Source organism: Canis lupus, chromosome 6 (genome assembly GCF_003254725.2).
Source record: "Canis lupus dingo isolate Sandy chromosome 6, ASM325472v2, whole genome shotgun sequence".
NCBI lineage: Eukaryota > Metazoa > Chordata > Mammalia > Carnivora > Canidae > Canis > Canis lupus.
Genome location: NC_064248.1, coordinates 44,134,120 through 44,147,990, shown reverse-complemented (window position 1 = coordinate 44,147,990; position 13,871 = coordinate 44,134,120). Strand labels below are relative to the sequence as shown.

The window sequence follows — 13,871 nt, the reverse complement described above, 5'->3', positions numbered from 1 at the left end:
GTGGTCATTATTGCTTGTTTTGGGAGTCATGGGATTCACAACATCTGTCAAACAATTTTCATCAAAAAGATTCAAGCACAGTTGCTCGATTTTGGTCCACTTCTCTATGTGGAGGTAACCCTAAGGATAGGTAGAACTAGCCCAAGGACTGTGCTGCAGGTTTCCCCTGCCAGGTGGCTGTTTGTGCCTAAAGCTCTCCTAAATATTTTGATTAAGAAAAAAAAAAGTGTATTGCATTTGAGCAAGATTAGTCAAATACTCTTTAAGACTGATTAAAATCTAGGACTAGTAGAACAAACGATTCTTATCTTATTCTTACGTTATACAAGGAAAGTAACTCTGTATTCAGGACAGCTTTCTTAGAAAACCAGAGACAATGGCAGTGAATTCTAAATCAAAAATATGTTGAAGTGAAATAACCCATGACTGAAAAGGAACTGTGAGCACACCCATGGTTAACACCGATTGATTATATGTTGAGTAAATGAGGGTCTGTTTTCAATTGTTATTTCGAGAATTGAGTACCTTTCAAGTAGCAAGAAAGTTGTGTAAAGTGCACAGTTTTAAGTGGATTTTGTCATGCTCCTGAAAAATCTTAAGTGTTGGTGAACTTTAATATAAAAGTATAAAAGAGAAGGTAAAATACTTTTAGGGTTTTTTTTCCCCCACAACTGGGGGTTAGGAAGATAATGGCTTTTTAAAGTTTTCCAGAACCCTCCCAAAGAAGTGTTGTCGCAGATTCTTTTAAGTAACAGCCACACAAATAATCACAGATTACGGTGTCATACAACCCCATTAACTAGGTGAAGGGAGAATTTTAATGAGATGTCAGCTCCCTCCCTTGCTGTACCATGCATCTTAATGTCCTTGCTGTCTACACTGACTTGGGGCTCCAAGGCTCTGTCATTACTTGGCAATTCCTTTCTCTAATTTCTTGTGACACACGGTGCTTAAATCCACAAGAAATGTGAGGTGAGGCAGAGAGAATTCCTGCAGACTGACTTGCTATATGCAGAACGCTCATTTGCATTATTCATTAGATAAGAGCACTGATTTGCATCTCATTCTGGTTGTCTCCTTTAGGTAAAAAAATACTGGAGAACTCTCCATATTCCCCCAATTTTTATATTAATAATAATTATTAGGGGAATTATGCTTGATTACTGTCCTAGATTTTGTCCTGCACCACTTGCAATTCCTCTTAAAAAAAAAATCCTGAACACCCCCAAATCCCCAAACCAATGTGATTTTCCCCTTTGTGTTTAAAATATTTAAAGCTTTAACATTTGATGAAAGATCTGAATACATAAATACATTTTATTGAAATGCAAAATGAGACATTTATTTATGATCTATATCTAACATTAGGAATGAGAAGGAGGAGGGAGTGGGAAAAAAAAATACAGGCAGAAGTACAGCATTTGAGACTCCCTAAATCTCATTTTAGAGAAATTTCCTAGCAACAGAACATGCCACAGATTAGAAGACACCACTGGTAATAAATTCTTCCCCTCTTGATGGTCAAATCCAAGTGATGAAATTTTGCTTTGCATTTTCTCTTCAGAAGCAAAGAGCAATTAAGATTATATTTTCTTAAAAGCTTTAGCCCCATCATTATCAAAAAAAAATATATCTATATATATTAATATATATATTGATGTCCTACTGTGGGTAGAGCTGTGCTGGCCTCTTGAGTTCTTGTGATAGGTACGAGAAATGCAATAAAATATTCTCTCCTTGGCCTATAGTCTCAGCATTGCATAGTCATAGCAGTCTTCTAAGTGTTCACCATTTCCTTGGCACAGGGGCTGTAGGGATTTATTTATGTACTTGAACAATTCTCTGGTATTCTGAGGAACAAGCTGCACAGGAGACTCCGATCCGCAATCTCACCTTCAGTTGGAACCACTGGTGCAGTGATAGAAGCAGGACGTGTTGTGATGGCAGCCTTTGGCCTTCTCGGGAGAGAAAGGAGCAGAGGAGTCGGAGACTTATTCTCCCTCCTGCTGATTTGTTCCTGTTCAGTTGCCCCCTGAATAAATGATGGCATTCTGTTGAAGGTTACAGTGAATCTAGTGTCATGGATCAAGCACAACATCCAAAATGAAGTGGGATTTCTGCAGTATCAAGGTGACTTGTAACCAGAAGCATGGTGTCTGGCAGGCTGGGATGGTTTGTTTCTGAGTAGAGGTCTCATACAAATTGCACATTGTTTCATCAACACAGGTAACAGAAGATTGAATCGATTCTTTTGCTCTACTTTTTCGTATCTCTGAAGGCCTTTAATTCACTGGTGGAAGAGGTTATCACAGCCATTTATTATCCTTGTTCATGGGGCACCCCCTCACCCAACCGCTGTTTATTCTTGTCTGGTTCCTGTGATTAATGCTGTGAAGCCAGCAGCTACTCCTGGTCTTGGTGGCTGTGTCTGGCATACCGCAGAGTTTAAGGTGTTTGGGCGTCCCCTCAAGGAATACCATTTTTGAATAGCCCTCGTTTACATCCGACTGAAACTGGAATCCTGTCCAAGATTTGACTTTTGGCCAGTGACCAGTTAGGTCAACTTCAAATTGTGTTTTTCTTGAAAGTGTGATTGCTTAAAGATATTTTACCACTTCAAACACGCAAGCATTTTCGAGTAATAAAGTCCTTTTTCACTTATGTAATTAGGCCCAAATGGTGACCTTTCAAGTAACAAACATTAATATTAAAAATTTGAGGCAGCTTCTGCTTAGTTGTGTTGTTAGTTTTGGAAGATTATGTCATTTGGACGACATCAATCTTTTATTTTTGTTAATGTCATAATAGGCTAGTAGTGCCATGCTTCATAAAAATGTCACTGGCGAGCTATTTCTACTATAGGAGCATTACTGTGGTTTCAGAATCCCGAATGAACTAAAGAGACTACATTTGAATGTCTCATACGCATTTCAAAAATAGCATACCCAAAAGACAACTGTGATTTACCATTCTGCTCACTTCCCTTCCCCTCACTCAAAAACCATTACAGACCATCTCAGCAAGTGGTATTGCCATTCTCCCGTTTGCATAAGCCAGAGGTCTAGTGGGCGTCCTTGATCCCCTCTTTCTCTGATTCTTATGATCTGGGTCCTCTTGCTGTAGGAGAAATCACCTCTAAGTCAGTAGCACAAGGTAAAGAGGAGAGCGTGGGATGAAAGATGCTGGTTTTGGTAAATACTATCAGCCACTGTCTACCCTCTGTCCACAACTATTTGCATCCTTTCCACATGCGGAAGACATCTGATCCCTCCCTCAAAATTCCCAAAGTCTCATCTGAATGCTTGAAGTCCAGGATGCAGTCATCCAAATCCATTCCAGGTGCCAATGAGGCGCTTTGCATGCAGTTTTTCTAGCATGGTTCTTTTCAGTCTCGAAGAGCTCTGAGTAAAAGACTCCAATGATCTTCCTCCCATATACCCAGCATGTGGTGAGGGCCAGGCATAACACAACCACTATAAATATTCTTATTTTAAAAGGGAAGGAGGAACAGGAGGCGCACAGAGTCACTGTCCAACAGAAATTCTGAAATTCAGTTGAGCATATCTTGCCAGTTCTTGATATGACCTCAAATCTACTTCTTAGCGGCTGTTTTCCGCAGCTGCTGGATCCATCTCGGACAGCTTTTGGTTGCATTCCCTGAGTTATTCTGCTTTCCATTACAAATGGCCCACATTTGCAGCTGAGTAGTTTTTTCATCCTTCTTCCTGCTCAAAGTAGTTCCTGGGTCAAAAGACCAAACACCTTTCATTTTATGGTGTATCTACTCCCTTCAGTTCCAGGCTGATACAGTTCCTTTAAAATTTGGGGGCTTCCGATGTATCAATACAGAAATCCACTGGGTAGACAGAAGACATGCCCAGAGATCTGTTCAGTTAATGCCTTTTTCTGCCATAGACTCCCTATGAAACTGCTGTAAAACAAACCTTTAAGAGTCTAGGTGCCTAAGCTTAAAAAGGCAGACCCTTAAATCCAGAAGGCTCTGTATATATTTGAAAGGTTTATGAGGTACCATCTTATATCTTTCTGAAGTTTTAATGAAAAATTTTACAGTCACGCTCTTGTCTTTATCTTCGTGATGAGACATTTTCCTAACAGGTCTTGATTTGGTCTTTGTACTGAGGCCCCTTCTCACTTGGACAATCTTCTATGGGGAGACCCTGAGTGAACAAGCTTTTGGGTCTTGGTTTTGTTTTTTTTCAAACCCAGCAAGGCTTTTTATATTTTCTTCAAAGTTTGCTTAAAAGTTGGCTAGTACCTTTTTTCCTTATAGCTTTGTATCTGTGCCTTACATATGGCTAAAAGAAACAGATTGGCACTTGCAGCATCCTGCCTGAGAAATATCCTTGGACAAATTCACCAGTTTATTAGGCTCATTTCTTATTTTTCATGTCACTACGGGCAATGGGGTCGCCAAACTTCTGCCGCTAGACAGGAGAGGTCAGTTTTTCCCTGGCCTCCAGTAACAGTTTCCTCCCCTGTTATCCCAGCTGTCACTAAACTCTCCTTAAGGTCTTTCTAACTTCTACTGGCTTCACTAGCTTTCATTTACTCCGACCAACTGTCTTCTTAAGGTCCTTCCAGCTTCTGCTCGCTGCCCAATCCCAAATGCCTTAAGCTTTTGTTACGGCGGAGCTCAATTCTGGTGTGAAAATTCTGTGTCAGTCCCTATCCCTGCATCAGAAACCACCACATACTGTAGGGGCACTAATTATCCTTAAACAGCTTGTGGATCAGGAATCTGGACAGGGTACAATAAAGGTGGCTTGTCGATTTCATAATATCTAGGATCTCAGCTGGGAGGCCTCAGTAGCTGGGGGCAACTTGAGAGCTGGGGCTGGAATCATTTTGAGGTGTCTTGACTCACATGCCTGGCATTGGATGCGGGCGATCAGTAGGGACCTCAGCTTGGGCCGTTGGCTGAAGCACCTTCAGGTGATCTCTCCGTGTGGCCTGGACTTTCTTGCTGCACGGCGGACGCGGAGTAGTTGAACTTACTACATCAAAGCTCAGAGCTTCAGATGTGAGTGTCATAGCCAACAAAGTGTGTGCTAGTTTCCTAAGGCTGGTATAACAAAACGCCACAAAATGGTTGGTTTAAGACCGAAGTTTATGCTTGCAGTTCTAAAGGCTGGATGTCAGAAACCAAAACGTTGGCAAGGCTGGCTGTACTCCTCCTGACGTCTCTAGGAAAGACTGCTGTGCCTCTTCCTGGTTTCTGGTAATTGCTGGCAGGCCTTGGTGTTCCTTGGTTTGCAGCTGCACCACGTCAGTCTCTGCTTCCCTTGCCACATGGCAGTCTTCCCTCTGCGTGTTTCTGTGTCTTCTTCTCATTCTCGAAGGAGGCCACCATATTGAAATTAAGGCCCACCGTAATCCATGATATCCTCATCTTGACTAATTATATCTGCAAAGACTATTTCTGAATAAGATCACATCCTGAAGTTCCAGTTGGGCGTGAATTTTTGTGTGACACTATCCAATCCAGGATGAGTTGGAATTATTCTGTCTCCATAACCTAGTCTTGAAAGTCACACAGCATCATTTGTGCTGTTCTCCAGTTGATTGGCACAGTCACAGTCATGCTTGCTTAGGCCGAAAGGGAAAAGACTTAGACTTTACTTATTAATGAGAGACTTCCAGGACCACGTTGTAGAAGAATGCGGGGCACAAGGTGTCATTCTGCTCATCTTTGAAAGATGCAATCTGCTTCATCCTCATCTAGTGCATGACCAAAGTCCATTGATTCTTCCCACAAAATATACCCCAAATCTGTCTGCTTTCCTCCCTTGCCCCTCACTCCTGTGAAGCAGCATAGTCTCCCATCTGAATTATTGCAGTAGATTCCTATCTGATCTTTCTGCTCCTACTTGTGCTCTTCTAACCCACTCACCACCACGATGCAAGAAGAGAGATATTAAAACTATAAATTGGTTCATGTCATTCTCTTTTTAAATCTCCTTGGAGGCTTCCTGTTGCATGCACAATAAAATCCTAGGGTCCTATGAGGCTCTGCATGATCTTTCCCTAACCTGTCTTTCCAAGTGCTTCAGTGAAAAGGAACGCCACCTTCTTCTTCCCTAAGTACTGTCCCCAGCAACCCAGGCCTTTTAATCGTCCTTGGACCAAACCACCTACATTTGCACCTCAAAGTCTCTGCACAGGTACTTTCCTCTGCCTGAAAATCTCTTTCTTTGGTTCTTCATTAGGCTGACATTTTGCACCCTCTGAGTTTCATATTAAATGTAACCTCTTCAGACAATAAGGATAATAAGAACTATAGCTGACATTCTTTTGAGTTATCGCAAAACATTTGCCAGAACTTGGCACTAGTCATTCTATCTGAATTCTCTGTTTCAATCTTTATAGCACCCTATGAATGATGATGTCCTATTATCATTCTTATTTTGCAGATAAGAAAACCAACGTTTAGTTTAAGACTTTAAGCAATGTTCCCAGAGTCATGCTGGCATATGCGGTATAGCATATACCAGGTATTATAGAGTTTAGAATTATACCCAGGACTGTCTGACTCCAGAGGGTGCTCTCCACCACTAGACCCTGCTGCCTTTCCAGAAAGATGCATCCCTTATTTTATTCTCAGACATAGCACCTATTTATTTTCTTCATTTCGTTGATCACTCTGTGTAGTTTTTTAAGTATGCAGTTATTTATTTATTTCCTATCTTTCTCAGTGATATTGAAGAATTTTTGTTGTTCATAGTTCATCCCAGCACCCAACACAGTGCATGGCACATAGTACATACTCACTAAGTATTTGATATATAAGTGTGGCATTGTGTTGCCAAATATTTAACCAGCAGTTCTGGTTAATAACTCAGTTCTGGCTGTAACTCAGTCCCCGACCCCCCCCAGTAGTAGTAGTTTCATACTCAAAGTACGAAACTTTGAGTTTTCGTATTGCCACCACAGAGTCGATTTCAGGGAACAGTTTAACAACTGACTCACAAGATCCCTGAAAATTAAGCACTGAATGAATCAATGAATGTTGAAAAGAACATGGTAGTGCACCTATTGTAACTGGCTTTGGGGGAGGTGGGGTGGGCGGGAGTCCTTCTCTCCTTCTCTCCACTAGCCCATGTGGCTATAGCTCCAAACACATCAGGCACACATCGTTGGTGAGGTTTCAGAACACAGCTGTGATCAAAACTGCATGAGGACAATGAAGAGTTAATGCTGTATCTGAGATACTAAATATCTCTGCAACAACGTAGTGAGAAACACTGAGACCAGATACTGTCATTTCTTCATCTTTTTTCATTGCCTCAGGTGTTGGCGAGGACACATATGATTCAGAACCAAGGGCAGGATGACTTTGTTTTATCCTTTATAGAGAAAGGATAGCAGGGGTTGGAGCAAGAAGGAATGGAAAAAAAAGGAGAAGGGGAAAAAAGCCATTAATATTTCACATTAGGCGTAAAAATGCTCAGTTATAGCTTTGGCTAGGAAGAAAAATCTCCTTGAGAATATTTGTTAGATTTCTATGCTGGGTGATCACACAAAAGAATGATTTATGATTGGTCCAATTATTTACCTGTACATGTAATATGGAATGACATAGGCATTGTTTTTTAAATCACTATATGCTATTCAGCATTGCTGACAATATTTTTTTTTTTTTTGCTGACAATATTTTTTTTGACAGTTCTTAATTTAAAAAGCAATAGTTGACTTTTTTTTTTTTTTTCTTGGTTGTTGTTGTTTGATCAGCAGCCCCACACTGGTGAGAATCTGGCAATAGATCCAAATGAATTCACAGGACTTGGTAGGATTTCATTTATCACATTGGGTATGAAAGTCCTGACATACTACGTTAGCTGATTGCAAGGGTGGTAAGACAAAGGGTGGTCCTTAGATGTCTTGTCTCAGTCGTGGGCAGAGTGTAATGTGTCTTTTATGTAATTGACAGGTCTATCCCTTGGCACTGTATGCTGCAGTCCATTCACACCCTGCAGGGGTAATACCTCCTAATTATGCACATTCATTCTGGGGGTTTTGAATGAATATATCCTAAAATGCTTTCCTTGCCAGCTCTAGGATCCAGTTTTAAAAGTGCATGAGTAATTAATTTTGTTTTAGAATTTTGAATTAATATCAAGAGAAATGCTTTGCTCTTTATTAATTTCCAGGTGTGAGTCTAAAGAAAACAGCAACCACTTTTCTTGAAATCACATGAATAATACTGGAGCAAGCCTGTCTCAGTTGGAGACAAAAACATTATATTTATGTCTCATGGTAATCTATCCGTTGGTTAATGGACCCAGAACCCTCTAGACAGTTCACAAATCCACATAACAGAGCAGATTTTTGCATTAGGATTCCTGACTTAGCTGAAAAATGTGAAAAATCAGATGCAGCCACAGAGTTCCCTATTGATTACAAATGTGAGGATCAAGGGTAAGTTATTCCATCTAAGGCAGCATCCATTTAAATTTAAAATGGTCCTTTCTGGTAATCTCATTTTGGTTAGTGGCATACGAATCAATGAGATTTTTAAGAGTATTAATTCCATCCCATGTGCGGGGCTTCCTATGACAGAATGGACATTGACACCCAGTCCCTAACAGTGTGAATGAATTTAGAAATGTAAATGGAGTTTAAAGACAAAATTGTAAGTAATTCTTTGTTTTTATACAAGAAAATAAACTAGTAGTCTCTGACGATAGAAATGGGAGTCAAATTTCCCACCCCTGTCAAATTACTCTTTGTTGCTCAGATATCATTTTTTTTTGCCTCTACCATTTGAGCATAGTACTCTAATTGTATAGGTAGCTTCATAAAATATTTTAATATTGTACACTTTGTAAAAGAACCTTGTAGGTATATAATTCATCAATTGTCCAGCTTCATTTCTGGTATAAAAATTTCCTGTATACTACCCTGGGCAGATAGACAGTTCCAGCTTGAACACATCCAAAAATGGAAAGTTCTTAATGTCCTAAGACAGTTGGAATGAACACCTATGACCTAGCAGGTACATGCGAGTCAAAACTTAGAAAACAAAGTGCCTTAGTCGAACGGGTTTTTGTGTACCAATATTCACAATAGGTAAAAGTGGAAACACCCCAAATGACCACCGACAGAGAAATGGATAAACAAAAGGTGTTCTATACATACAATGGACTATTACTCAGAAAGGAATGAAATTCTGATACGTGCTACTACATTGATGAACTTTGAAGATATTTTGCTGAGTAAAATCAGCCAGACACAAAAGGACAAACATCATAGAATTCCACTTATGTGAGGCATCTAGAATAGCTAAATTCATAGGGACTGAAAAATAGAATGGTAGTTGGCAGGAGCTGGGAGCAGGGGGGAAATGGGGAGCTACTGTTTAATGGAGAAAGAGCTTCAGTTTGGGAAGATAAGAGTTTTGGAGGTGGGTAGTGGTGATGGTTGTACAAACAGCGTATGTGTACTTAATTCCATTGAATTGCACACTCAGAAATGGTTAAAATGGTAAATTTTGTATTATGCATATTTCACTACATTGAAAACAACAACAACAGGTGCCTTGGAAGAGGTCAGGATCCACAAGCACCCTTCTGTACTTTCTCACTCTACCTTGTCTGTGCCCCTCGTGTCCAAATCCTACTTTGTGTCACTGGCCTCCTTTTCACACATCGATCCTGGATTGATAAGCTCACTTGCTGTTTTCTAAGAGGAAAGTGAATGGACTTTGTTCAAAAGCCTTATCCTAAGGCATGACTTCAGGTCTGGTGTGTCTCACTGTATTTTTCCCAGAAGTCCTCATAACCCCTGAGCCCCAGATTCCAACTGTTAGCCCAAAATGTCAGTGTCTGGAGGTTAGCCCTGCCTTCCTTCTTCCAATCTGGGGGCCCTAGAGACATACTAGCCTGTAATCTCCCTCTCTTTTCTTGTATTTACTGTTTTCCTGGCACATCTTCCCCTGTCTTGTTTTCCTTTTATTTCCAAAGCGAGCATTTAGTTTTAAAGTTTAGGATATAGTTGCTATTCCTGGATGGATGAAATGGTCTTTGTTACAATTGCTATTCCATATGTGTGAGTACATTTTGCGTGCTCCGAAATTACCATGATGCCATGGGATTTGGTTCTAATGTTTGCTTTAATTCTGTTGGCTCACATTATACAATAAAATCTGACTAATTCCGAATAATGGGAGTTAGACTATAGTGGGTTCCTGAAAAATGAGAACCGCTGACTATTTTTTAAAAGAATTACATTTTCTTCCTTTTAAATTCCATGTGTCTCATAAATAAACAGATTAATAGGTAAAATAAGACCTGGTGTAGGAGACTTATAGTTTAGAATATACTGGGTTTAGAATGGAAAGCAAATGCCCTTAAACATATATTAATTGTTTTGTTGTTATATTCAGAAATTAAAAGTACTTTGATGGGTGGCCAAATTGTTTTTTTCCTTTGTTGGTAGGATAACTTTCCTGAATGGTGGGATGATTTTCTCTCCTGCTATTCTTCTTATCTCTCTGAGAACTTCTTGCACAGCATCTTCAGTATGGTTGACTCTCAGTATTAAATTCCCTACTCTGTTCTACTCCCTTCTCAGTCTTTCTGATATTTCAGGTTTTGCTGAGTTGCTGTCATTCTTCAACCTCAACCTTTATGTGCTCTCCAAGCACATAGTATCTAGTATGATTGAGCACTTACTATATGTCAGGTACGTTTATACCAAACAGCTGTTGGAAGTGTATTTAATTATAACCTCAGTTTACAGCTGAAGAAATATCCTCTGAGTGCGATGAAGCACCTTGCCTAAGAGCTCCAAGTGAAGACTCTGGCATTAAGACGACATGGCTCACATCTCCAGTGCTGCGTTTGCCAATAGTCACTAAGTCCTATGACACTGTAATGTCTCTTGAATATATCTCTCTTTTATATTTCCTCTCTACTACCTTAGTTCAAGTTATCAAAATTTCACCTGGAATATTCCAGCTCTTAATATGCCTTCAGTTTCACCTCTTAGATTCATTGTCTTTACTGCTACTAGACCCACCGACCTACCTACCTTCCTTCCTTCCTTCCTTCCTTCCTTCCTCCCTCCCTCCCTCCCTCCCTCCCTCCCTCCCTTCCTTCCTTTGTCTTTATTGACAGATTAAAAAAAAAAAAGACTAATCGTATCTCTCTCCTGCTTAAACTTAAACTTTTCAGAGGCTACACCTTGACTCCTCAATCAAGTTCAGACTCCTTAGCCCTTTATGGTCAGGTCCCCGCAGTCCTGCCCATGATTGTGTCTTACTGTTTATTTTCTTATGCATCACTTCCGGGGATACCGAACTGCTTGAAGTTGTCAGTGAATCACACATTCTGGTCTTTGCACCTTTGCATACACTTCTTCCTTTGCCCAGAAATCCTCTCTTCCTGGCTAACTACTATCATTCTTCAACTCAGGCTGAATGTCACTCCTCTGGGATGGCTAGTCCCCTCACCTTGTCATGCACCCCCACCCCACCCTCTGTTTCTGTGGTACTCTGAGCTTCTCTAAGCCTGCTTGGGACAATAACTGATTGTTCCTGGATGATGATGTCAGGTGGCAACCAGTGCAAGAAATGCTCTGATTTGAATTCTCTCCCCCTGTGGCATTCACAGCAATGATTAAAAAAAAAATCATTCCTTAGTTAATTGCATCTTAAATCAAAGCCTGCTTACAGAAACACAAATATGTATCAGTCCTCTTTTCTTTTAAAACTCTTTCCAGTTAACTTGGGCACATGAGGGAATACTTGTCAGCTTTCTTGTTCTTTCCTTCTCTCTTCTCTTCATGTCTTTTCATCTGAATCAAGACACAGCCCCAGTTACAGTCCATATATGCAAGTCAACATCTGCATCCAAGAAAAGAAAATCTAAAGTGTTGAAAAGTGACATTGGCACAGCATACCAGCAGCATCTATCTGCAGTGTGTTTAAAAATTTCTAGTAGACCATTTCAAGTCTCCACAGTATTTCCATTACCTTCTCCTCTGTCTCAGTCCGACTTTCTTTACCTCCTACATTGCTATTAAAAATAAATAAGAATATATTTCCTATTAATTTACATTTATTAATTATTAATATGGCAACATACTGAGCTTCTAGCATATTTTTAATTAAGAATATCTACGGTGATTCAGCTGGAATATAGGTTACACAGACTTTTATAGGTTGACCTGGAAACTAATAAACATTTGTCAGAGTTTCTGTGGGAAAGATGCTTTCCAAATTCTAAATAGCTGCCTTACAGACTTTGAGACTTAGCTCTTATGCAAGCTGTGGTCTTCTTGCATTTGAATTTGTTGAAGTTTCTTTTGCATATTTACAGAAAATTTAAATTGTTTTCCATAGGTGCTTAGGGAACAATGAAAATGTACTGAAAAATGCATGTGTTTTAGAGTTAGGCAGATCTGGATTTGAATTCCATTGCCATCATTTATTTTTCTGTATTAATGGATAGTTTTCTTAAGCCTCCATCTTCTCATCTGTAAAATGAAGATAAATCCTCCCAAGTGCATGGGTCAGAGGCTTAGGGTTGCCAGGTAAAATACAGAACATATAGTTAAATTTGAATTCCATTCAAACAATGGATATTTTTAGTGTAAAGTTTTTTTTTAGTAAATAAAATTTTAGTATGAAATTATTCATTACCTATCTGAAACTTAAATTTACCCGAGTGTGCTGAATTTTCATTGCTAAATCCGGCAAACCTGTAGGGGGCACAAGTATATTTGTGTGATAAAAGAAATATGATGAGATTCCTTCTGCAGCTCTTAAGCTACAGTGGTCAACTATGCTGAAACTAAGTAGGTCTCTGCTTGCTTAGTGCTACTACCAAATGCTCCCCTCTGCCTCAGCAAGCTACGTAGTCATAGACTCCCCACCATTAAACCGTCTAATGAGAAATCATAATAGTCATCGCTTTGGGATTTTGTTATTCAGAAACAGTTTGATAAATGAAGTGACTTTTCAACATTCTATTTAATAATGTGATGGTATCCTTGAAGTTCAGCACAACATATAGGAATAAGTCAATGATACTGAAAATCATCAGCTATTATACATGGAAGAGACTTTAGAGGTCACCTTCACTACTCCTATTTCTTTCTAGTCATAGGAAGCCTGACCTCCAGGGAGTTCAACTCAGATTTGCACACAACTACATCCTGGCTGAGCTCAGGCTGGACTTTCAGCCCCCTGATTCCAACTTCAGCCGGTTTTTCTCCTGCAGAGTTTCTCCTGCAGTGTACCCTAACTAATCCCTGCCATGACTTGTTAGAATACATTTGCATGCAGTGACAGGGTAGGATCTGTTTCATTTTCTCTGCATGGCACTTTGCCCGGGATCATTTGGATTTGTGGATGTAATTGATAATTTGGTGCACCATAGTGCGTAAACATTGCCATCAGTTTGGCCACTGCATTTTTAATCATATACTCATCTCTATTAAAATCCTCTTCTATGCATTAAATTGGATCACTGAAAGTGATTATACAAAAATGATGACCTTATTCCCAGACCTGTATAATACATGTTTTCCCTATTCTTCAGGATGCAGTGATGCACTATGGCTACCAAAGGTAGATTCTATTGTGATTTTTGTGACTACAACTTATTTGGTGATTCTTTGTTTTCAGTAATTTAGTAAAATTTAAATTATTCTTGGTTCAAAACAAATTCTAAAAATGATATCTATGAAACAAGTGGAGATTTGAACATTAGCTTTAAAGAGATATTAAAATTATTAGAAATTCTGTAGTTACATTTAGAGACACATGCTGATATACTTATGAATGTGCTCTTGGATTTGCTTCAAAATTATACTGCGAAAAGAAGCAGGATTTGGTGGGAAATAGCTAA

The 13,871-nt window shown here is 39.5% G+C and overlaps 1 protein-coding gene across 1 annotated transcript in view; it reads left to right on the top strand.

The window, feature by feature from the left end:
* NTNG1 (netrin G1) overlaps positions 1-13,871 on the top strand; it is a 308,746-nt gene that overhangs the window by 43,851 nt on the left and 251,024 nt on the right. The gene's annotated exons all lie outside the window — the stretch shown is intronic.